A 24,727-nucleotide genomic window follows, 5' to 3' on the forward strand; every position below is an offset into this window, starting at 1 on the left:
CAAATGTTCTGTAAATACCTGTACATTCTTCTGCCGCCTCGTGCGTCTGACATCTCTTCCCCCCGATGGAATCTGCAGAAAGAAGACAAACAAGATTATATTTAGAGCTCGGAAAGATTAGAAAGACAAAGGCCTTGCATATTTCTCCCCGTCTGTGTAACCCAAGCATAGTAATAAGCGCACCTGTCACTATGTCAGCTGTGTTCCCAGGTGTGCTCAGAGGTCTTGAGGATTCTAGAATCTAATATTATAGCAAGAGTCTACTACGGCCCCCCCAAACATCGACAAACAGATTAGAACGGTTTTGCTTCATCTATTTATAGTGTTTGTTTAGTTCAAATCAGAACATGTATCTTTGAAGGTGGTATTTTAATTCTTCAAATGTCGTCGAAAAGAAAATCTAAATATTTCTGATCAAATGCTTTCTAGGTCCTCCTAGGTTTCTACTTCCTGTTTCCTCTTGAAAAACAGGAAATGAATTGCCAGCCAATCAATAGAGGAGGCTAGTTGCTATTGTGACAAGGGATTGGCTGAGTGGCCACTTCCTGCGTCGAGAGGAAGTAGATAACCTTGGTATGTTGAGGTAAGTATCACTTCTTTTGTTTTATATGCCATGATGGAAAAAATACTAGCAGGACAAACTCTTTGAATATGGGTTAACACTCTTAATCGGAAAAAAAACAAGTGTCCAAGAGTTGTGAGACTTTGCCTTCTCATATAGAGCTATAGCTAAAGTTTCCTTCACCAAGTCAAAAGTTCAGTTCATTGCCTCTAGTCTGCATCTAAATATGGCTTCTTGGTGCCCCTCTGACAACCAGTTCCATGGGTATATTGGCAACTAGTCCCACCAACCAGCTACACCCTGGGTTAAGAACTAAGAAGAGCCTTTCCTTCACTAAGGGGATTCACCTTTGCCCCGGCTGAGGGGTTTATTAGGACATCAGTTCCCTGCCCTAATGATTTGAGTGAAGATCCATATAATCCAACAACAATCACAACCTTCACATATCATGACCCTACAACTACCAGCATAGCCAGGGAAGCTGTGGCTCACCAAATGGACCCGAAAACAGACAAAGATCTGTCTGCAAAGCCATAGTAAGAGCTCTAAGCAATCATCAGTACTGAGACGATTATGAAGATCAACCAGGTGGATCAATCATGAATAATTGGTGTAAATCATGAGCCTATAGGCATCCCCGATGGGGTGATCGGTCGTCTGAAGCAAAAACAAAGTACATTTTGAAAGCTTAGGTTGCAGAAATACTGCAGTGTGTGGTGTGTCTGACCATTAAGTTCCTCACCACCCTACATCCTTGACATCCCTGAGGTGCTACTAATTTAGGCTTTTGGATGATACTTTGGTGTCGGCTCACGTGGAATCACGGAGAAAGTCGGTCTTTCCCACCTATTTGACAACAAAAACTTTGATCAGAAGGTTTTATCCCGTGTCAAAAATCTGTCCAAATATCGGTCAGAGGTTGATTCTCCATCTAGTAGAGAGGTGTTTTGCATATTTCCGATCTCTTTTGGACCAGTCAGTACTCAGTTGAGAAAGCCTAAGCTCAAGGTTCATTCACAACTAAAGATGGCCAAGTACCATCACAAATTTTTGGATGTTAATCCCATGTCCACGACCTTATCACCAAAGTCACCTTAGGGTTATGTCTCCATTACTTTAGCCTAAATTCACAATTTTCTCACTGTAACAATGAAGGTTCTATTATGGAAGTTTTTAGGTTTTTTTTGTAAAATTGCCTAAATGATGGTAAATAAGCTGTAGGTTTCAGAAATTATTTTTTGAGGACATTTTGTCTGCTCGTTTTTTTGCATACGCCCAGCCTGAGAGAATATTTGACATGCACACACTTACTGAAATGTAAACATTTGCTGGCTGCATTATTATGTTAATGAGCATATGTGCCTCCCCCCCATCGCCTCGTCTGTCCTCAGAAAGGAGTCATGGAAAAAACCTTCCAGTGCAATTAAGATAAGAATAATTCTCTTTGTTGTTTATACATAGATCCTCTTTTAGAGCCTTCCACATGTTCAGCTTCATGGTCTTGTCAGTTGAACTGCAGCAGCTCAAGATCAGCTGGTGTCATCGCCTCTATGCCCGGGACTCAGTTAATCATACACAGAACATAACCTCAAAGCATAAGACTAAGGTTGTCCTCGGGTAAACCCTGCCCGTGATCTTTGTAATGAGCAGGGCCTGTGTCCTTATAGCTGGTGCCTTCCAGTTTAGTCAATGAGGCATTGTGTGAAGCCATCACATTGGTTTCAGCTAAATACAACATCAAATGGTGGTGCCAACCCTCAAGATGACCAAGAAGATCAGTAAATAAGACCTACCGAAGATCTAACGTTGAGCAAATATAATAAAGTGAATTGCTAGCTATTTTCCCAACCTGAAAGCCAATTTCCACCAGAACAGAAAACTTCATAAACCCCTTATTTTCTAATTGTGGCTTCCTGGAGGCAAGCCTTGAAATTGAAAGTTGATTTCAAAGCGCCTAGAAGTCTACTATGGCCTTCTGATTTCAGAGGGACCATCATGACCTTCTGGAGCAGTGATGGGCAACCTTTTGAGCTAGGTGTGTCAAAATTCGCCAAAAAAACGAGCATAACTCGGGTGCTGTGTCACCTTTAGGAAAAACCTAATTTTGTAATAACATGTCCAGCAGCGGCCTCCCTTTATTAATAACATGTCCAGCAGCGGCCTCCCCTTATTAATAACATGTCCAGCAGCGGCCTCCCCTTATTAATAACATGTCCAGCAGCGGCCTCCCTTTACTACTAAAATACCCCTAGCGGCCTCCCTTTACTACTAAAATACCCCTAGCGGCCTCCCTTTACTACTAAAATACCCCTAGCGGCCTCCCTTTACTACTAAAATACCCCTAGCGGCCTCCCTTTACTACTAAAATACCCCTAGCGGCCTCCCTTTACTACTAAAATACCCCTAGCGGCCTCCCTTTACTATTAAAATACCCCTAGCGGCCTCCCTTTACTATTAAAATACCCCTAGCGGCCTTCCTTTACTACTAAATTACCCCTAGCGGCCTTCCTTTACTACTAAATTACCCCTAGCGGCCTCCATTTACTACTAAATTACCCCTAGCGGCCTCCCTTTACTACTAAAATGCCCCTAGCGGCCTCCCTTTACTACTAAATTACCCCTAGCGGCCTCCCTTTACTACTAAAATGCCCCTAGCGGCCTCCCTTTACTACTAAATTACCCCTAGCGGCCTCCCTTTACTACTAAAATACCCCTAGCGGCCTCCCTTTACTACTAAAATACCCCTAGCGGCCTCCCTTTACTACTAAAATACCCCTAGCGCCCTCCCTTTACTACTAAAATACCCCTAGCGGCCTCCCTTTACTACTAAATTACCCCTAGCGCCCTCCCTTTACTACTAAATTACCCCTAGCGCCCTCCCTTTACTACTAAATTACCCCTAGCACCCTCCCTTTACTACTAAATTACCCCTAGCACCCTCCCTTTACTACTAAATTACCCCTAGCACCCTCCCTTTTCCCTTTACTACTAAAATACCCCTAGCGCCCTCCCTTTACTACTAAAATACCCCTAGCGCCCTCCCTTTACTACTAAATTACCCCTAGCGCCCTCCCTTTACTACTAAATTACCCCTAGCACCCTCCCTTTACTACTAAATTACCCCTAGCGGCCTCCCTTTACTACTAAATTACCCCTAGCACCCTTCCTTTACTACTAAATTACCCCTAGCACCCTCCCTTTACTACTAAAATACCCCTAGCGCCCTCCCTTTAAATATAATATAATAATAAACTTACATACTTACCCAGTGATGTCTTCTTCCCTGTAGCTTTACTGCAGGCGGCTCGGCTCCTCCAGGTTGCACCGCGCGCCTCGGGTCACGTGACTGACGTGACCTGACGTCAGGTCGCCTCAGTCACGTGACGAGCAGCGCGCATTGCAGCCTGGAGGAGCCGGAGGAGTTGCAGAAGGTGGGCGGACCTACGCGGCGCCGGACAGGTAAGCAGGGCGCCGAAACACAGGGACAGGGGCGGGTCATTAACACAGGGGCAGCACATTACACAGGGATATTAACACACGGGGAGCACATTGCACAGGGACAGAAACACAAGGACGGGGGCGGGACATTAACATAGGGGTAGCACATTACACTGGGACAGCACATTACACAGGGAGGGGGGGGGGGACAGCGGGCGCTGGGCGGCCGCGTGTCAGCGAAAATGACTACGCGTGTCAGTGCTGACACGCGTGTCATAGGTTCGCCATCACTGTTCTGGAGGCAAGCATTCTGCCATCCAGACATTACAAGCCGATTTCAGGAGGAGTGGAGGACCATCATAGCCTTCTGAAGGTGAGCCATTAGTCATCCAGGCATAAAAGGTTGATTTCGTAGGGACAACTTTCCATAATCAAGGCCCTTAATGAAATCTTCCAATTTTGATATATATCCAATAAACTAACAATATTTAGACATGGATAATGGTACTCCAGTGAGCCTTTAAGTCACGTGCTTCCCATTGGCCTAAAAGCTGTAGCTTTTAGGAACTATATGTAGCTTTTAAGAACTATATTGTCAGCTGCCAGAAGGGAAAGGAGACTGATTATGCCCAAAACCCACTTATCAAGGCATTTAAGGTTGATTTAAAAAAAATAAACGGATGACTATCTTAGCTTCTGAAGGCAAGACCTCCACTACCATGCATTAAAAGTTAATTGTAGAGAGAATGGAAGACTATTATTTCGTTCGGGAGGCAATCCTTCTGCTGTCAAGGCAATGTTGACTTATAAGGAACTGGTTGACTTTCTGGAGGGAAGACTTCTACTATCCAGGAAATCCAGTTAATTTCAGAGGGAGTAGCCAATTCACCAGGGGCGGAATAAGACTGCAATATGGTAGGTAGTTTGGGTGGCCATGGACCCCTAGAAGACATTGGTTCCAAGCTACTGCCCAAACTGAGATTAGATCCCACAAATTAAAAAATACCCAAATAGACTTTAATGGAGTTCCAATCCAATTGACACAACGTTCTAGAAAGAGCAGATGTTTCTAGATAGACCACATTTATTCTAATTGGATCCCAAAAGAGAAGGGAAAGGAGACTGGTTATGCCCAAAACCCACCAACACGCAAGAAGGGCATATGAAAGGAGCTGATCCTCTGCAGTAAATTGCAGCTTAGATTAGAAGATTACTACTACAGGGAAGTAAAAGGAACTATATTGTCAGCTGCCAGAAGGGGAAGGAGACTGATTATGCTCCAAACCCACCAACTCGCATAAAGAAGGGCATATGAAAGCAGCTGATCCTCTGCAGTACATCTCAGCATGGATTAGAAGATTACTACTAAAAGGAAGTAAAATGAACTATATTGTCAGTTGCCAGAAGGGGAAGAAGACTGATTATGCCCAAAACCCACTAATAAGCACCAACAAGGGCATACGAAAGGAGTCAAACCTCGGCAGCACACGACAGTATTGATGACAAGATTATTTCTACGGATAAGTAAAATGGACTATATTGTCAACTGCCAGAGGGGGAAGGAGACTGATTCTGCCTAAAACCCACCTCCAAAAACACAAAGAAAGGCATACAGAATGAGCAGAACCTCTGCAGTACATGGCAGTATAGCTGGGAAGGTATGTAGAAGGGACTATATTGTTGGCTATCAGAGAGGGAAAGAGGGTAATTTCTATTCAGAGATTAGAAGCAAAACAGATTTTAAGGAATAGATGGGTATACGATAGAGGGGGTGGATAATTAGATAGATTTGAGATAAATATACATTTAGATAGTTTAGATATAAATACATACACTGTACACCACATCCACATAATTTTTTTCTCACTTATCGAACTCCAAAAACAAATTTATGACACAGACATTTCCAGCATGGAAGAACATCTGTAAAAGGCGTCAGAGCCTATTGTTTTACCTCTCTTTGGCCCGAACATTTGGCCTCATCCACAAAACGGGGTCGAGTTTGTCCATTCGCTACACAGCAAAATCCTGCAGCTCTGCATGTGAACTCTCTGCGGTGCGAGGCTGGAACATGCATAATAGATGTGTGTCTGATTTCCGTGGCAGATACGGTCCTCATGTCATATGTCTGGTTAGAAGTGCCGGGACCGGGCCACCTGATATATATATATTATATATGTGCCCCATGAAGGATGACCTGGTTCAAACTCAATACAATTTAGTGAAATGACTTCATCAGGAGAGGCATTAGATGAGTGTCTGGCTGCAGGGATGAGATAATCACTCGTCTAGGGTTAACTCTTGCCAGGCTGAACCACGTCTCGAATTCGTGACCGCTCCGAAACAGCAGATTTATATACCTCCACATTGGGAAATCATAAAAAAAAAATCTTGTTACAAGAAAAAATAAGAATTAAAATCTTGACTAATTATTTTAGTAATAATTTTAGGCCCGGATTGAATTCAGGAGGCAAGGAGTTAACGTGCGTTCGGCGGTAATTGGCTACAGTCTGCTTGTCTCATACAGGAAGGAGGGAAAACTGGGGCAAGACTTGACAATTTACCAGCAGCAGTAAAGAGCCGAGGCGCTCGCCCCGGCCCGTGAAAGCCAATTCACATTACCCCTTGTGCCTTGTTTTCACAGGTGTGCCGGGCCTGGAGAAAGAGCTGGGATCTCCAGCTGCTGGGAGCTCGCTCAAGATAAGCGCCATAAGACTCTGCCAGGAGGATACGCTTTCATCTGACTCCTGAAAACCCTAATGTCTTAAAGGGACACACAATTTTTTTTTAAAAAAATGAACAAAAAGTTGCTAATCACGTGAGTAGATCAATCCATTTGAATTTATTTCCTCATGGTTCGGTAAAGGTTGGGTGCAGTAATTGTGCCTTTATGATATATTTATATATATATATAGGGTGTAACAGAGGTCGGGATGGCGAAAAAGCTCTAAAAAGTTCACATCGGATCGAAAAACTAAAACTATATTTTTAAAAAATATATCCAATGACACCAAACTAACCCGAGTTTGTGGGTCAGCTTAATGATCTTAAATCGGAACCCCAATTTTTGCCAGAACTGCAGATTCAGATTCTCCTGGAAAAATGATATTGATTTGATCTAGGTCTTTTTGAATTTTGGTGGCAGAAGGCGCTATTATTCTGCCAAAATGTGTGCAAAAACGTTGAAAAGGGGGATATTTTGATAAAGATCCAAAATCTGAAAGTAGGCCTATGCAATATTTTTCTGAAAGTTATCCAGTGTTACCAAATTCTAGCATTTAATGTAGAGCATTCAATATTTGAAAACTTTGTAGGTAACAAAAAAAAACCACCATCTTCAGAGGGGAGGAGACTTAGAGTGATCATCTCTCCGATGTGTAAGAGGCTGGGGACTCACATTACACCAGCCCCCAATGTGTGAGAGGCGGGGACTCACATTATACCAGCCCCAATGTGTGAGAGACGGGGACTCACATTACACCAGCCCCCAATGTATGAGAGGCGGGGACTCGCATTACACCAGCCACGATGTGTGAGAGGCAGGGACTCACATTACACCAGCCCCAATGTGTGAGAGACGGGGACTCACATTACACCAGCCCCCAATGTGTGAGAGGCGGGGACTCACATTATACCAGCCCCAATGTGTGAGAGACGGGGACTCACATTACACCAGCCCCCAATGTGTGAGAGGCGGGGACTCACATTATACCAGCCCCCAATGTGTGAGAGGCGGGGACTCACATTACACCAGCCCCCGATGTGTGAGAGGCGAGGACTCACATTACACCAGCCCCCAATGTGTGAGAGGCGGGGACTCACATTATACCAGCCCCCAATGTGTGAGAGGCGGGGACTCACATTACACCAGCCCCCGATGTGTGAGAGGCGAGGACTCACATTACAACAGCCCCCAATGTGTGAGAGGCGGGGACTCACATTATACCAGCCCCAATGTGTGAGAGACGGGGACTCACATTACACCAGCCCCCGATGTGTGAGAGGCGGGGACTCACATTACACCAGCCCCCAATGTGTGAGAGGCGGGGACTCACATTACACCAGCCCCCAGCCGAGTCTGGTATCATTGGATAGATTTTTTGTGAAACATTCCACCATCCCAACCTTTTTGTTACACCCTATATAACGCTTTTATTTCTGAGGAACACACTATGATTTCTATAACGATCTGTTGACTCTTTCATAAATGACTTAAGTCAACTAATATGTGTGTAAATATATTATTTTTGGGGGTGCAATTCCAATGAGATGGCAATTTGCAGCAAAATTTTGTGACGTGGCCCGACTTGCCACAAAATCCTAATTTAAGGCTCTTCAGATTGGTCGCTTAAAAATTGTGTCTTAATTTTCGACTATTTTTGGACTGGTGGACAGTGGACACATTGGGTCATTTAGTCATTAACTAAGGGCCCGATTCGCGTTTTCCTGACATGTTACGCAAATTTTTCTGTTTTGCGCCGATTTTTCCTCTATTGCCCTGGGATTTTGCCGCACGCGAGCGGATTGTGTCGCATCGAAGCCGGCATGCACACGACGGAAATCGGGGGGCGTGGCCGTATGAAAACCCGACGGATTCGGAAAAACCGCCGCTGGACACGCGGTTACCTTCACTCAGCAACACCTGGTGGACGTCGGAGGAACTGCCTTAGTGAATCGCCGGACGATCCGAATCCACCGCAGAGAATGCGCCGCTGGATCGCGAATGGACCGGGTAAGTAAATCTGCCCCATTATAGCCTAGAGATGATCCGATGCAATGTCAGTCTCATGTAGATTACACCTGCTCCCATCTTTCCACAAACACAAGGGAAAGCGGTAGGGACAATCTCCCTAAATATACACCACTTCACAGGTAATGTTATCTGAAAACAGATTACAGGGTTTATTTAGCAGCCCAGATAATGCTGACGACGACTAATGACGCTGAACATATCATTCTCCTCTACACACAGTAGAGTTTTTTCAGGTCAGCCATATTTTACCGATGGACAACCGGGTTTCAACTTTGCTCACCAAAAATGGTAATAAATTGAGAGAAATAAGAGAACCCCCTGGCAACTTTTTTGGGAGTTAGCCATCTACCATCGTCATGAGCGATTGTTGGCAAAAATTGTCCATTTTAGATTACTTTTATGTCCTGTACAGACAGCTAAAGGGGACATCCCATGCCACCAGACCTCTGTAACCAGTGCATATCGGGCACTAGGGTTCTGGTACTCTACCACATTCAATATTTCCAACATGGATATCGATACCCGCTAACATCTAAATCTCAAATCTTATGGCGTATTAGCTCCACCCAGTTTTACAATGGAACAACCCCCAAGGTTGCATGGACACACCCAGTGGCGTAACTAGAAGCCGATGGGCCCCAGAGCAAAGTCTGTGCCAGGCCCCGACTATAATGTATGGTTTATAGTAATAGTCTTCTCATATGGGAAAGTGACACCATAAGGGCCCCCTAAACCTCTTGGGCACGGGTGCAACCACAACCTCTGTACCCCCATCAAGTTACCCCCCTGGACACACCCCTTTATGCAAATGCTGCTATAATACGCTTTTTATGGTCCAGTTTTCAGGACAGTCATGAAAACTTAAACATAATTCAATTTACAGAAAAAAAAAGTAAAATGATATAAAAAAATTAGATTATTTAATTTTTTTTGTTCTCTAAAATTTTAAATTATAGAAAATATTACCGTATATACTCGAGTATAAGCCGACCCAAGTATAAGCCGAGGCCCCTAATTTTACCACAGAAACCTGGTAAAATCTATATTTTTTTTACTCGAGTATAAGCCGAGTTTGGGGTTTCAGCACATATTTGTGTGCTGAAAAACTAGGCTTATACTCGAGTATATATGGTAATTATTTTGGTATCAAATTTTAAAAAATAATAAAGAATTTCTTCTGATCCACCCAGTCTCCCAGCGGCAGGCATTCCCTCTTTATCCCCAATTTGAAATCGCTGGGTAATTGGATGAGGGGCGCACTTTGCCGAAACCTAATACTCGAAGTGTGCCCTTCAATTAATGTAAAGTGTGCAGTTTAGGGCTTTGGGCTAGAGCATGCAGCGCGGATTTTGCACACCTAACCCCTTTGGATCGGAGGCACACTGTGTGTTTTTACTACTGTGGTTTGTTTGCTTTGCTCACATATTTTAGGATGTCAAATAACCTTGTGTGCTATATCCAGGAACCAGCAGTGTATATTAACCCTTCATCCCTGTGCTAAGAATAGCAAACTTCACTGTGTATTATATCAGTGTATACGGCCATAGTGACAGACAGACGGAAGGGTTGGGTGTTGTATATAGAGGACCTCCGGCGCCTTTGAAGGCTAAACATAATTTTTGTGGCACCCGATGCAACTCTTGCATTAAAAGCTCTAACCGTTTTGTGTAATCAGCCCCAATGCAGAACTATGGGCCTTCAAGTTACCCGACTACAAACACCATGTTGTCTATTGCTAAAGTAATACTTAGTTCCATCCGCCCCCTACTTTTTTATCTAGTTTGCATTTGTTTGGTAGGAGACAGACAGAATGGATTTTGGGTCAGACTACACAGGATTGGGTTGTAGTCTGTAACTATGGAGACAGATATATCCGTCTAGGAACTGTAGATCTTTAGCTGTCTCAAAAATGTTTCATTTCATAAAGATTGTAATTAGAATCAACAATACATTATATACATATACAGGTCACATTGGGGGTGATAGAGAGAGAGAGATAGATATGAGATAGATATGAGATAGATAGATGGATATGAGATAGATAGATAGATATGAGATAGATAGATAGACAGGAGATAGATAGGAGATAGATAGGAGATAGATAGATATGAGATAGATAGATAGATAGATAGATATGAGATAGATAGATAGATAGATATGAGATAGATAGATATGAGATAGATAGATAGATATGAGATAGATACATATGAGATAGATATGAGATAGATATGAGATAGATAGATAGATAGATATGAGATAGATAGATAGATAGATATGAGATAGATAGATAGATAGATATGAGATAGATATGAGATAGATAGATATGAGATAGATAGATATGAGATAGATAGATAGATATGAGATAGATATGAGATAGATAGATAGATATGAGATAGATATGAGATAGATATGAGATAGATAGATAGATAGATAGATAGATAGATAGATAGATAGATAGGAGATAGATAGATAGATAGGAGATAGATAGATAGATAGGAGATAGATAGGAGATAGATAGATATGAGATAGATAGGAGATAGAATAGTAACATATGAGATAGATAGAGAATAATACACAGATATTAGATAGATATGAGATATAGAATATTGATACAAGAAGAATGAAGCTGGACCCTCCATAGACAGGATTGTACTCCAGGTAACAATCGGACTCTCAGACATACCGCGGGGGTCGCGCTGCTTTGGGCTCACAGCTGCTGTTTTGTATTTTGAAGCCATTCGGTCCCTTTGTCAGAGGCAGACATGAAAGGAGGCGACACAAATACTATGGCAACAACATAAAGATGTATCACATCTAAATAAACAACCGTCCATAAATCCTCTAATGCATCTAACAGAAGGTCCTACAAATCTGCGGGAACAGAATATTCCGTCTTGCAAACCTTCTACAAGACGAGTATCCGATATCCTCCCCTCCCCCCTCACGAGTTACACAGAAGCTATCCAAACATGAAACGACTCTACTATGATAATGTTCTTTACAGCGATGATTAAAGATTTCATTACATCCATCTGTGTTCTTTATATCCCAGCATTGGGGGGGGGGGGGGGGATCTGCTCGTATTCATCACATCTCGGATTAGGAACAATCTATTCTCATGACTTAAAGGGCTTGTCCAGTTTTTGCACACCCTTTTAGTAAGTGAAAGGGGTTTTTCAAAATGCCATACTAATAATGACTCGTTAGTGGTTTCTGGTTTGTTGGGGGTGCAGTACTCGAGACTCGACACACTTACTGATCAGTAGGCCGCAATGTATTGGCCACCCACCTACAATCAACCGATACACAATGAACGGATCAACATTGGTGCCAAGTGGTGCGCCTCCAACGATCAAATAATAATGACTTGTCCTATGAATAGGTTATTTGTAATATATGGCATCAGAAAACCTCTTTAGGCCCATTGCCCTTTTATTTTTCTCCTGCCTGTACCGTAAAATAGCACATGGGTAGCACACGGGCACATTAAGTTCAATGGGCAATACGGTCATCCATTTGATTGGCCTTATTGCCCAACGTAACGTCTCAGAGCCAGGTTACCGCACCGCAAAAGATAGGTCATGTCCGACCGGTTTCCTATGGAGAGGGAAACGGTGAGAAGCACTCACCCCTACACCCCTGCACCCGGGCCGAATGCTACGCCCAGGAACGGTCCTGGTGAGCACACAACCTCTCATCGGTATCCTAATAGAAGTATCAGAGACTAATTACAAAGATTGTCTCTGGAGGACCTCACCTATCCTACATTACACACACAACCCCAGTGGTTTGAATGGAGGGCGTGTAATACCTTATTTCTCCTGTGGAAGTGCTGTAGCGAAATGTAACACATTTTACCCACCTCGCCTGTCATTACAAACACTTTCCCATACCAATCCTATAAGGCTGACCATATACTTTCGATAGCTGTTAGCCAGGATGCTTTTTTGGCCAACATTTGTCTTAGTCATAACTACCCCTTCCCCACATACTAACCAGAAAACCCCCGAGGGAAAAATAAAATTTGTTGACCCTACTCTAACTCCCCATACTAGTGGCACAGTCCCTTTTTACTCTCCCAGCTGGGCCCAAATTGTAGAGGATCTCGGAGCACTGTGGCCAAGTGGTCAAACCAGTAACGATCATCATTGATGTCACCGTTCATGCTTCGGAGATCACTGAAACCGGTGATTGTTAATAACGATAACAAGATCCTCCACAATTCTACTTTGGTCTGGATTTGACGCAAGAAGGGTAGCCGGAGTAGGGGAGTATATTTTATATTCTTATTTTCCTCTTGACCAAGCCTCCCAGCAATTTTTTGTTGAATGGGAGTCTATAATACAGTTTTATTACACATAGAATAAGCTACCCCTACCATTACCCAACCGCCATAGACAGGGCGATAAGCCGATTTTTCAAAAAGGAAGCCAATGGGCATCCAAGCCTACAGTGGCCACTACAGGAGAAATGTAGTATTACATTAATAATCATTCAGATAGGCAATAGAGTAGGGATTCCAAGAAGAGAAGCACCCTGAGGGCACTCATAATTTCCAGTAGGACACAGTGACAGGGCCATATCTGGGTATCCTGTTTCGGGCTTGCAACACTCGATCACAAGTGCAAGAGAAATATTATCACAATATAAATAAACTTTTCTTCTAATCGTTTGGTAAATTGTCCATATAAGAAGGCGGAGAGTAGTCCAGGGCGTCAGGCGACACGCCTCATAAAACCAGAACATACAGAAGGTTGGTATTTATTACAAGACAATTCAGACTGAACAGACCTGCTGGTCTTTGACTTCTATGCCTTCGCTAATGTATACAAGTCCTACTCAGTAAATCATACAATCTAATAGACCAAGTAAGAGACATGTCCGCAGAGAAGTTATTAGGCCTAAGAGTAAATGGTAGTTAGTATGGTCATAGGTTGCATTTGCCCCAAATAGCCATGTCAGATGCCCTTTCATTAAACTATTAAGAAAATTAGGGAATGGGTAAAGTAAAGCAGTGTTTTCCAATCACCCTGAGCATAGTGTTAAATTTTTCTGTAGCGCCTCGGCAGGTGAACTTGAGCATTACAAACTCCATGAATTGGTTGTCTGTGTACAGGATGAATGGGTCCTCCAAAGCAAGAGACATCAATCATGGTATCACAAATCAGATAGTAAGATAACATAAAGTAAGACATACATGGGGTCATTTACTAAGGGTCCGATTCGCGCATTTTCGTCGGGTTACCCGTATTTTTCCGATTTGCGACGTTGTTACCGGAATTGCCCTGAGTTTTTGCCGCACACGACGGCTTGGCCGTCGGAAGACCCCACGGATTTGGCAAAACAGCGGAATTTTAAAAAAAAATGTGTCGCTTGACACGCGCTTACCTGCACCAGGAATAGGATCGTGAACTCCGACGGACTTCAGCGCAGCAGCGACACCTGGTGGACATTGGGCGCACTACCTTAGTGAATCGCCGGAAGACCCGAATCAGCGTCGGAGAATCTGCCGCTGGATCGCGAATGGACCGGGTAAGTAAATCTGCCCCACAGAGTTTGTATTAAAACCCTAAGCTTTATAAGAGTGTACCTCAACATTGTTCAGCCAAAAAACCTCTACTACTTGAGGAACCACCAAGACTATGATCACACATTGTAGCACATCTATCCATAGTACAGTCTGGTCAGTGAAGGCATGGCATGTACTCCTGAGGCAAATATATCATGGATTAAAAAAACAATAACGAGGGTCAAATCCCAGTTCTTCGCCATCTTGAAAATGATATCCAGCGTCAAAGTTAAAGTCACCCTATAAAAGGACTATAAAGAGGGACTCTAAGGTTGTGTACACATTTGCTTTATAGGCCTCATTAGGCACCTCCTTTATGGATTTGGCATGCAGTGCTGCTTTTCTGGTAAAGTGATGGAATCCTTGATGGGACCCATTTTAGGACATGGGGTCCTTCAGATGACCTTGGTGCCTGTTGTGTGAGGTACCAGCTACCTCATCATGCCAACAGGGCAGAATACACCTTTATATATAAACATGCTCATATTCCCTACTGATGGACCAAAATCCTTCCCTATTTTACTTTTTAAGCTAGAAGTAGAGAAAAGAACCTTGCCAGAAGTCACACCATACCGTGCCCCATCTCAACCTGCATTATTAATCAGATTTTTTTAGGTGGAAAATCTTATTAATACTTCTAATCCTTGTACAGTAGTTGGAGTTTCTCTTATTTCGCCATAGATATAATTACATATCCATACTACAGCTGCAGGTGTGAGATCTCGCGTTACACACCTTCCAATGAAGTAATTGACCACACTGGTCAAGGAGAGTCCTCCAAGACGAGAGGAACTTGTGTTTTCCCCAGTAAATCCAATTCCAAAATATAGTTATAATATAAATATTATGGCTCTGACTTTAGAGGCAGAAGTAAACTTCCATCTTGCAGTTTTGGAGGTAGCAGTGTCGGACTGTCCCACCAGAGCATCAAAGAATCCTCCGGTGGGCCCCAGATATTATTCATCATTTGAAAGTGAATGAATTATTCATTTGATTTTAGATCTTTTTCATATAGGGCGATTCTGATATAGATTTTTGATGATACATCCTACATAATATAATTTTTTAATTGGTATTTTACGGTTGAAGAAAGGGCCCTCAAGATGAAATCTCTGGTAGGCCCAACATATGTAAGTCAGACACTGCTAGGAAGACCTAAGACAATAGGTCATGATATGGGTGAAGAGTGTTGGAGGCAGTAGGTAGATCTTAAACTTTAAATTAGGCAGGAACCCAAACTATCAAAGTGTATGGGGTTAAGTATGTTGTTCTTGTGAGGTCGATGATTTTGGGGCAATGTCTTGATGTAAGACGGGATCTGAAAATTGGTTGGAGGACAAAGACTAGATATGGTTGAGTCACAGAAGAAGAGCCTGTTGATGGTGTTGAAATCGGAGACCATTTGAGGTCACACAAGGCCGTAGTTTACGTGTTCATTATCAACATATTGAGGGAAGTGGTTTTTAAAAAGTGGAAGAAGCAAAAACCCAATGTGGAACTTCCTCGAGATATGAGGATCCTATCAAACAGCAGAAAAATTCTATTGCCCATAAAGGGTCCTCATAAATATCATAATCACCGGTTGTGTCACAGTTGGATCCCCTAATGGTCATCTGCAAAACTGCATGCTGTATGGGACACTAAACCACCTACTGGTCCGTATGGACCTACGGTTTCGGGTCCCAAATACCCCTATATAATCTCAGTCTGAGGCCTTGATTAAAAACCTAAACCTTTATATCTAGTTGCCCTCTGCTTGTCCCAACATACGTGCAGATCTTCATTGAAGCTGGAGACCACATCCAGGTTTCCCGGCCCCGGTTTAGCATAAGTATACTTCACGGAACCAGTTAGCACCAGAGAAGAGTCCAATGAAGGAGATCGGACTCATCCCTAGGTTGGTGTGGATATGCAAATGATTTAGTTCCCCGACAAGTACACTCTAGAAATTCGTGGTCATCGAAGGGCCACTACAATACTACGGAAATAGAATTTGGATTTCACATTGTTACCATCTCACCCACTAGTGGTGATCAAGCATAGATATTTCATAAAAATAAATTGGAGCAGACAAAACATAAGTACCGTATATACTCGAGTATAAGCCGACCCAAGTATAAGCCGAGGCCCCTAATTTTACCACAAAAACATGGGAAAACCTATCGACTCGAGTATAAGCCGAGGGTGGGAAATGCATTGGTCACAGCCTCCCCCAGTAAATAGCCTGCCGTACCCTGCACCATAGTATATAGCCAGCACCTGCCCCCCAGTATATAGCCTACCAGCCCATAACCCCCAATATATAGCCAGCCCCCTGCCCCAGCAGCGGGGGAAGCCAGAAAGATGAGTTTTTATATATATATTTTACTCGAGTATAAGCCGAGTTTGGGTTTTCAGCACATTTTTTGGTGCTGAAAAACTAGGCTTATGCTCGATTATATATGGTAGTCTTGTGGTAGCACAGAGAAAAATCCAGAGCCAAATTCCGTGTCTCCACCGGTGTCTTCATGTTACGACTTTTTTATGACAAGCGCTAAACCAATAACCAAAAAATTCTAGGTTTGTTTTTCTTAATTTTTTCAAGCTATTGTTCGCTTTTACATAAGTGACGAGAGTTCATGCTCCGCTCTGTAAAACTCATCTGGCTTTTCAAAGTGCTCGGGAGCACGTGGAGAAACATGAGTAAGATACCTCAGGACATTTTCTTTGCTGTTTGCTGACTTAGACATTTTTCTGACTTTCCACGAAACCCGAAGACGTTGTTAATAAGGTGTTCCTCGCATCTAGGTGTGATAGTTCACTAGTTGGCCCAGACGTGACTGTGGAGCACTTAACGATTAGCGCTGTCCCGACCCTCCCCCCCCCCTTTTTTTTTTGGGGTTGACTATTTTACAACCTAAGCTGGTCATACATTAGGGATTTTAGACGGCTGTTTTCTCAACAACTTCTTGTTCATGGTTGATCTGCGAAGGTCGTCTGGATGACAACGCCATAACTTAAGAAGACAAATCACAGATTAATCTCTTGACATGATTTGTGGTTTGGTGTGATGCGAGGCAGATCTGTCATTCGTAGGATTCCCACCTGGCTGGTATTTTTACTGTTAGGCCTGTATTTTTACCGGGCTTATATTTTTATGTTTGCCTTCATACCGGATTATACGAAGGTCCACCGAATCCACATTCTCTCGTGGTCGCTATTTTTGATTCTTGTCCCCTCTTGTGGTTGATATTTGTACTGCTGTTGTGGATGGTAATTTTGAGTCCTCCCCCATTGTGTGCCTGCCCCCTGTGGTTATGGACTATATATTTGAGTCCCACCCAAAATTTGGGCTGTTACTTCTGATCCTTGTCATTGATAGTATAAGGTCATGTACCCTGTTGTGGTGGCTATTTTTTGTCCAGACCACCAGTGTGCACAGTATTTTTGAAATTCCGCTCCCTGTTGTGGTTGGTATTTTTGAAATCCTGCATCCTGTTTCGGCCACTCCCTTTTGTGGTTGGTGTATTTGAGTCCCACCCCCTATTGTGACCAGTATTTTTGAGTTCATTCACCTTTGTAGTAGGTATTTTTGAGTCCAACCCCCTCTTGTTGTGGCCGGTATTTTTGAGTCCAACCCCCTCTTGTGGCCAGTATTTTTGAGTCCCCACTCTTGTTGTGGTTGGTATTTTTGTGTTCCTCCCCTCTTGTGGCCAGTATTGTTGAGCTCTGCACCCTCTTGTGGTTAGTTCTTTTGAGCCCCTTCTCTAGTGGCCAGTAATATTGAGTACTGCCCCCTCTTGGGGTTGGTATTTTTGAGTCCCGACCTCTCTTGTGGTTGGTATTTCTGAGAACCACCCCCTCTTGTGGTTGGTATTTCCGAGAACCACCCCCTCTTGTGGTTGGTAATTTTGGAGTCCCGCACCCTCTTGTGGCCATTAGTTTTTAGTTGAAGAGAACAATTGCCCAACAAAAATCCAACATGGTGGATACATTTTTAGTTATTCATGAATCTGCCGCTGATAATGGGCACAAAATGGTCTAGATCTGCCTTTTCTGGTCCACAAAAATCTGTAGGGTTTTACGGCCTTTTATTTTATTCATTTTACATTATATATTAAGATCATAGTCTATTTTTTATTTCACCTTTTCACTTACGCTCAGGAATTATATACTGTAAAGTATAACTATTATATTAAAACCTCGAATTTAAAGTTGCCCATGGACCTAAAGGCTCAGTGCCATAGTGTCTTTACTGCCAGAGCCTCAATTTGAGAACCTCTCCACTTTTTAGACACTTCTTATCAAAACATACCAATTCTGGTGTATTTTTCCATAGAATTTTTTACGTTCCTCTATTATTCCTCTTGGAAATACATAAATAATTTAAAATCTTGGTGACCATTCCCTTCTACGATGCACTTTTGCACAGTCTGAAGACACTACTATAGTGAATGGTAAAACACTCTGGGTAATTTGTTGCATGCATTTCCAGGAGGAATAACATAGGAATGTCTGAATACAAAGTTCTAAAAAATTTTTTTTACAGTATTGTTATTTCATGGGATACAAGTATACACTAAAAAGGACATTTTAGCCCGTGGGTCCCAAAGTGTATGTGTACGGCCATATTTTAGGGTACATTCACACATAAAATCCATGTAAAATTCTTCTCAAAATCCATTGTCGGGCATTCCGAGGCAGATTTTTACTGACTTGCCCTATCGTTTGAACTATGGGGCATGTTGGGAAAAAAAGGGTCTCCCGTTGTCTTCAATGGGAGAGGGATTTTGCCATGGATATTCCCGGTAAAAAATAAACCATGCTGAACCTACCCTAAAACGCTTACGCATCGGCTTCAATCCTAAAAAGATTTAGGGTCCCTACGTCAACTGGTAAGTCACGGGTTTTGTGCCTTTTCGGAGAAGGTAAAGATGCATCATGTGGTAGACTCTTATCGTGATCCTATCTCTGATGGTACCGGGGCCCTTATCTAAGGCACGTCCACTGCGCAAACTACTTCTGAGATCCCCAAAATATTTCCCATCACATGGATCATTGACCTTCTTGCCACAGTCTATGGGCGTAAGCTGGCCCAATGATCCTTTCAATAGCCACATGTTCCTCAAGATGCTTCAAAGAAGTTTAGCTGCAGCGGACGGCCCACGGTTGTCTATGGTCCTACGTCGATACGGACCCTTAATTTTTAGAGCTGCGGAGAAACAGACAATAACAAATTTACAATTATTCTCCTACCCTACATACATAAATTGGGGAAATATTTGGTAAACTTTCATTACAAATTAGGAACCCATATCCCGTTGATTGTATATCGATACACAAGAGGAGAAAATTATTCTAAAAATTTTTATCAATTAATAATTAAACTTAAAACCCGGGAAAATATGAACTACGACTCATTATTATCATTACGACTGATTACAAACATACAAAAAAAAAAATCGGTCAGAAAAAATCATCTAGAGATTCAAAAAAACCCGTCTTACTTAAAATATTTTTTAAAATTAAACCGGGAAGATTTGGGCCCCCAATTTTTTTTTTTTTTTTTTTTTTTTTTTAGAATATACATATGTGGTACCAAACAAATCAGTGCATTTAACCTCACACCCGAGAATTTAAAAAATAGAAGTGAAAAATATTTCAGTCGGGGGAATTTAATTTATTTCGGATGAATTGTTTTTTTAAAAATACACCAGCGTTTCTAAAGCCAGGAACAGGATGAGCGGGGTTATTATTTTGCTTCCCTCTCAAGGTTATAATTTATTTTATGGGGTATATAAAAATAAAAATGAAAAAAAAAACTTAAAATAAAACCGGTTTTATTTGCCGAATTTTTGAATGCCTCAACTTGGACGATCAATGCCGGAACAGTCATTATGTATAGGCAACTCGTCAACCATTTTCTTAAATAGCATAAGGCCATCGCGATTGGCGCCAGGCGTTTCACGACGTCAAGGAGCTCAGTATACGTGGCACTCAAAATGTTTCTTCAAATTCGATGACCTTGATCCGGGATTTTAGTGAACTCCACCCCCCACCCTCCCGATGCAGCCCTTTAATCGCCGCCATCTTAACATGAAGCTATCACACTGATTAGACCTATAGAAAGTGCCAGATTTCCGGGCCCTATTGTGACTGCTTGATTAACGGGACATGATGGGTGTCATCTCTTTCTGTTGTAAATACCCATCTTTCGGAACATTTTTAATACGATTAATGATAATTACGCTGTGAATAAAACATTAGCACATTAAAATGTGCGGAGACGAGGGCGACTAGCAAATGAGATGTGTTGCAGCCGCAACCAAATGAGAGTCTCTAGCAATACCCAGTGGCATCATGCAGAGAAGCTGTCGCTGCAGTGGGCATACTGCATAATGGCGCCATTACGCCACACATGCTACAAAGCTGACCTACAGCTTGCAGTATTCAGAGCCCGTGCCATCTCGCTCCAGTCCTGCCCTTCCTCTCACCCTCGATAAACGTTATTTCGGAGGGTTATATACCTGAACTCAGCAAAGCCTAGGACACACTAACACATACCCTGCAATATGCCAAGCGTGAGGGCACTGGCTGATTCCAATCAATCCGGATTGTTTACAGGTGCAGTCATTAATTAACCCTCGCCGCATAGCTTAAAGGTGAAGCGTTCCATCTTATTATTTTTTTTTGGGGGGGGGGTTTAGGTTCTGACGACCCTGATGCTTTCTAATTAACATCATGCGTGTCAAAGTAACATAATCAAAAATATTTTCAAAAAATTATGATAATAAGGTTATAACCGATCAGTTAGAAAGTCGGCCATGATGAAACACACACAAGGTCACGAGGGTCGTGTACGAGATCTCTCCCCGACATAGAGGGTAGTGTCATGCATTATATAATCACTATAATATCCAGACTGTAGTTTCGCTTTTTTTTTTTTTTTTTTTAATCCCTTCAAGTTACAAAAAAAATAGTAATAAAAAATTATTCTATAGTAAAATGCACATACGTGTAGTCAACATTACGTACATACGGATATTTGGGAATTGTGACATTGGACACATAGGAGAAAAATGGGCGATCCTGTACATACGTGTAGTCGACATTACGTACATACGGATATTTAGAAATGGGCGATCCTGTACATACGTGTAGTCGACATTGCATATATACGATTATTTGGAAAATGTGACATTGGACACATAGGAGAAAAATGGGCGATCCTGTACATACGTGTAGTCGACATCGCGTACATACAGATATTTGGAAAATGTGATATTGGACACATAGGAGAAAAATGGGCGATCCTGTACATACGTGTAGTCGACATCACGTACATACAGATATTGGAAAATGTGATATTGGACACATAGGAGAAAAATGGGCGATCCTGTACATACGTGTAGTCGACATCACGTACATACAGATATTGGAAAATGTGATATTGCACACATAGGAGAAAAATGGGCGATCCTGTACATGCGTGTAGTCGACATCGCGTACATACAGATATTTGGAAAATGTGATATTGGACACATAGGAGAAAAATGGGTGATCCTGTACATACGTGTAGTCGACATTGCGTACATAGGGATATTTGGAAAATGTGACATTGGACACATAGGACAAAAAAAAGCTAATCCACAGTATAAAGGATGGTGATACAACATTATAAACACCCTCCCGAACCTTATACAACCTGTATACCTAAAATTGATAGCTAATCACGATAAATAAAAGACGTAGAAATAAACCACTTTACTACTATGGCCGACCCCAAGGAAAAAAATCTTAAATATAGAATAAATATTTATCTACGGAACTTTTTTTTTATCCCGACACTCACCTGCTTATTACTTATTAACCCTATCAGTGGTTATGTTTTAGGTTTTGTAGGAGCTTTTGTGAAAAGAACAGCACTCAAGTCAAAAAAATATCATGCTCGGAAGAAATAAATTTCAAAAATTTACAAATTCAGATTCGAAAATCTATTATAATCAGTAACCTCCATTCACAAGATCTCAGGAAATATATCGGACCCCCCCCCCCACACGCCCTTACTTTATAACGACGCCTATGACAAACCCATATCCACCATCGTGGAGGTAAGCGCAGGCTACACCGCCCACTGCGTCTTGCCCACTAACTCTCTCTAGAATTTTCTTAAGACTCCATTAGAAAACACTCTTCAAAAATACACATATCCTCCAAGGAAACAAAGGCCTTCCCCGAAATCTATAAAGACGACTAATTGTTATTTTTTAACCCCATGTTGACAGCACAGACAAGGGCCTAAAATAAGCATTTTCTTCGAAATATGACCTTGTAGTACAGTTTTTTATGCCTCAAATTTTTAGTTTAACCCCTTCTAGTCCCAGTTAAAGGAAGATTCATCGATCATATTATATAATATTATAATAATGAGTGATTATGAGTGAGTGACATATCCCTTGCTCAAACAAAGATGGCTGCCAGGCAAAACCAAAGGGTGTCTACACTTCCATAACACCTCCAAAACTAATCTTCTATCAAATGTGTTTTGACGGGATACATCTTACGCAATTGTCTTTCTTAAAAAAATTTCAATAGCTGAATTTATGCCCAGTTTAAATTTTTCGGGCAGGCCATAAGAGTATATTGTCATACACCCCCTGCACAATGAATAATCGATTAAAAAAATATATATATATATATATATTTTTGTAATATTTAGAGGCTTTAGAGAGGCATCATTTTTTATTATGACTATAATACAAAATAAAATTAAAAAAAATTCAAATTACAAAAATATATATAAAAAAATATTTAAAAAAAGGCTGCCTACTTCACCAGGGGCTTTGGACACATGCCAACATGTTTTAATGTGCCCCGTCTCTGTCTTCTCAATGATTTCATTAACATTTGGCTACAAGGATCTGCTATTCCTAACAATTGTAAGAACACCTGGCTGTGTATATAGGGAGAGACAAAGATATAAAAAATTGGCAAAAACATACATTTTATTCCTAATTTAAGCGTTTTGAGTCTCATGGCCTAAATCATTTTCAAAAAAATTACCTCCTTTAAAAAAATTTAAGGGAAAATATAAAGATAAAAACACAAGGTTGATAATTACGTAAAAAAAAAATGGATAAAAACACAAGGTTGATAGATAATTCGGTTAAAAAAAAAAATATCTGCCCGTAAATAGAAATTTCCTCCATAACTAATTCCCTTAATTCTCCTTCTGGGGAATAAGTCGCCCAATGACAATTGCAGCCTCATTCATTTATACTAAATGAGCAGAAGTAGCGATATATATATATATAGGGCAGAATAAAAAAGGGCGGCAATAGAGGACAGAAAAAAAATAAATTAAATAAAAATTCACAAAATCGAGGCAGAAGTCTGAACCTCTAGTTCTGTGGTGACTGCAGTCTGAGTATACTGTCATCGTGTACATCGTGCTGCATAATACATCACCCCACAAGGCCCAGATCATGCCCGACCAATTTCTCGACGTCAATCTAATCCGATTTTTTCGAATGCTTTATTACTTTCTCCTGTAAATACCTAAAGTTTAATTTATTTTACACTACAACTACAAACATATTCCATAAAATTCCCTCTAACTGAGCCTATAGGGGGGCAAGACATGACCGACTAAAGCGAAAGCTATAGGATCATCTTTATGTTACTATATAGGGAATAGCAGAATGAATAGGAACATATATATTATATTTCCCTAGATTATTGCATATAACGCTCCGTGTTATATTATATTACCGTCAGAGTGGTATATATACACGGATATGGATTATAAGTCTTGTATTACAATGTCATCGACATATGCCACCGTATTTTTGGCGCCAAAATATTCTACAGCCATATTGCCAGATTATACCCCAATACTTATATTACATATACTTAGCAGAATGATAAAATATAGGCATCAGAATATCTTCACTTAGAATATACATATATATATAGCACGACGTAGACATTTATACACCGATATTGTACATTTGACATATATATATATATATATATATATACACACACACACATTTATATGTATATACATAGATAGATAATATATTTACACAGCAAAGTTACCGACCCCTAACCACATACCCAATAAACTCTCAGTCAGATTTAAATTCAAACTCCGATATTCGGAACTTTCTCTGAGGTAAAAAATTTTTATACATCACACTAGACACATGTAAATGCACAACCTTCAACATATACAACACTATTTTATAGGACAGGCAACATTTTTTATCTCGGTATAAGAAAAACACCGCAAATCGCTGGCCGAAGCGGCATGAGACCGACCGATATCCGGTCACGATATAAGAAAAATAACAATAAAAATAGAACAAAATCCGACCTGACTAAACCATACCGATAAGAGGTGAGATAAAGCAAGGACACTGCA

General features: G+C 41.4%; 3 long non-coding RNA genes across 5 annotated transcripts in view; 2 read left to right on the forward strand and 1 right to left on the reverse strand.

The window, feature by feature from the left end:
* Positions 1–6,783, forward strand: part of LOC140126154 (uncharacterized) — a 73,790-nt gene extending 67,007 nt beyond the window's left edge. Inside the window, exon 4 of the long non-coding RNA XR_011854772.1 lies at positions 6,645–6,783. This is a non-coding gene — a long non-coding RNA (uncharacterized lncRNA). The remainder of the gene's footprint in view (positions 1–6,644) is intronic.
* LOC140126153 (uncharacterized) overlaps positions 1–24,727 on the reverse strand; it is a 70,488-nt gene that overhangs the window by 43,762 nt on the left and 1,999 nt on the right. For all 3 annotated transcript variants that reach the window (XR_011854769.1, XR_011854770.1, XR_011854768.1), the window contains one exon: positions 19–72. This is a non-coding gene — a long non-coding RNA (uncharacterized lncRNA). The remainder of the gene's footprint in view (positions 1–18; positions 73–24,727) is intronic.
* LOC140126152 (uncharacterized) overlaps positions 6,790–24,727 on the forward strand; it is a 98,014-nt gene continuing 80,076 nt past the window's right edge. The window contains exon 1 of the long non-coding RNA XR_011854760.1: positions 6,790–6,818. This is a non-coding gene — a long non-coding RNA (uncharacterized lncRNA). The remainder of the gene's footprint in view (positions 6,819–24,727) is intronic.

The sequence above is a fragment of the Engystomops pustulosus genome, chromosome 4 (genome assembly GCF_040894005.1).
Source record: "Engystomops pustulosus chromosome 4, aEngPut4.maternal, whole genome shotgun sequence".
Lineage (NCBI taxonomy): Eukaryota > Metazoa > Chordata > Amphibia > Anura > Leptodactylidae > Engystomops > Engystomops pustulosus.